The sequence below is a fragment of the Primulina huaijiensis genome, chromosome 4, assembly GCF_012295235.1.
Source record: "Primulina huaijiensis isolate GDHJ02 chromosome 4, ASM1229523v2, whole genome shotgun sequence".
In the NCBI taxonomy this organism is placed as follows: Eukaryota; Viridiplantae; Streptophyta; class Magnoliopsida; order Lamiales; family Gesneriaceae; genus Primulina; species Primulina huaijiensis.
In genome coordinates this window covers 7507624-7509706 of record NC_133309.1, presented here as the reverse complement: position 1 = coordinate 7509706, position 2083 = coordinate 7507624, and positions in this window count along the sequence as shown.

Sequence of the window (2083 nt, the reverse complement as noted above, 5' to 3'; positions counted from 1 at the left end):
AAAAGTTGAGAAATTTTTGGTTAAGTTTTGACTCGATTCGGGTTAAAACCGGGACACCGATCCGAGTTTTAAAACGAATTAGATAAGCCGTGATTTGGGCACGAGTTTACGTTTAATAACACTTTTAAATATGTTTTGGGACATTTTAAGGAGTTTGGTAAGCTTTGGGACAATTTTATAGGTTCAGGGTTGAAACGATAATTTTTGGGTTTCCAAGGGCAAAATGGTCCTTTTACACCTGAGGTGAGATTTTGGTCCTGGCATCGCCCTGAGCACAAATCATGATATTTTTAAATGTTCATGCATCACGTTTACGATTTTTACGCTATTATAATAATTATGGTGCATGCTTGTTTTAAAGGAATTAAGAGAGAAAAAGTAAGAAAGTGAAGAGCATTCCGTCTCCATCGCGCCGCGTCGTTATTTCGTTTGTTTTTTGTCAAAACAAACCAAGGCATGTTTATATCTTCTTTCACTCTTCAATCAAGCCATATAGGTATTTTTAAATATCGCAAGTACATGATTTTATTGCAAGAAGATCGAAATTGTTCATATTTAATTATGTTAGTTAATTATATTACGTGCAAATATTCATTTTGAGATTTATGCGATATTGCTTGTGGTCACTTTACTATCATGCTTAAGTCCGGTCGCCAGTTACCGGCCCGGTCGCCAGTTACCGGTCAGTTCAGTTGTTTCACCCAGTATACTGTGGCAGTAGTCTGATCAGACATACATTATTAAGTCCGGTCGCCAGTTACCGGCCCGGTCGCCAGTTACCGGTCAGTTCAGTTCAGTTCAGTTCAGGGACCACTTGCGTAGACCATAATCTCACCAGAAAATTATTACAAGTTATTTCATGACAGGGCTCCAAGGAGCAAACATTTTCACTATGATATTTTCAGTTCAGTTATGCACGTACTATAATTACCATTGAAATGATATTTTACGTTACACCTCAGTACAGGAAATTTTCACTTGCATGCGACTTTATTATTTATTTACTTGTTATTTACGATATATGCATGCTGAGTCTTTAGGCTCACTAGACTTGATTGTTGTAGGTACTGATGATGTCGGGACCGAGGGCGGGGATCAGTGAGCCAGCTCGAGTCGGCAGTAGTGGGACCCGAGGACCTCATTTTCAGCATTTATTAATATTTGATTGCTCAGACATTTTTATATACTGTTAGATAAATTTCTAACTGTTGTTTCGAAAAATGTTAATTTCTTCTGCTGTCACTTTGAACATCAAACTTTATTTATCAGTTCAACTACGAATGGGGCAATTTCATTTAATTAAAAAGAAAATTTTTAAATTTTCCGCAAATTTTCAAGCACGGATTTTTAGGACTTTACAGTTGGTATCAGAGCAATGATTCTGTATAGGGTTGCACTACTACTGACCTCGAGAAGCTCACGAAGTCACGTCTTCGGTCTGTAAGTTTTACATTTACGGATTTTATTTAAAGCATGAAATATTTTAACAGCAGGTTTTCTTGAAATCTTTTACGTTCAGATTTTGTTTATGCAGTATTTATTTAAATTTAAAGAAATAAGGTAATTATGCATGTTGGTTACGTTGGAATTGGAAATGTCTAAAAATTCGAATATTGGGCTTGAGGAAAAGTTGAAAAATGATTTGACTACATTAATTTTTAGGTTAGTAGTACCGATGTCCTCCTTATGGGTCATAAGTTAATCTTGAAAATTATGAATGCTTTTGGGACTTGTAGAAATTCTAAGAAATTATTGATGGTTCTTGGTTGCTAGTCGAGTGAATTTTTGAGGATTTCATATAAGCAATAGCGATTCGAAGACAACGACAATCTTTAGGAGTATAAATGTACAATTTGAGGATTTTAAGTATCTATAAAACAAAGTAAGATTAATTATGAGAATTTATTTAGGATGCATGCTCCATCTGGTTAGATTTAAGGATTGAATTACAGGAATCGAGAATTTTGAGGACCTAATTGTAATAATCAATGATTTGAGGACCTAAGTTCAAAAATAAAATTCTAAGGGACTATTTTCGAATTTACCAAATTTTGGGATTAAATTTTGAGTTCGAGAATTTAAA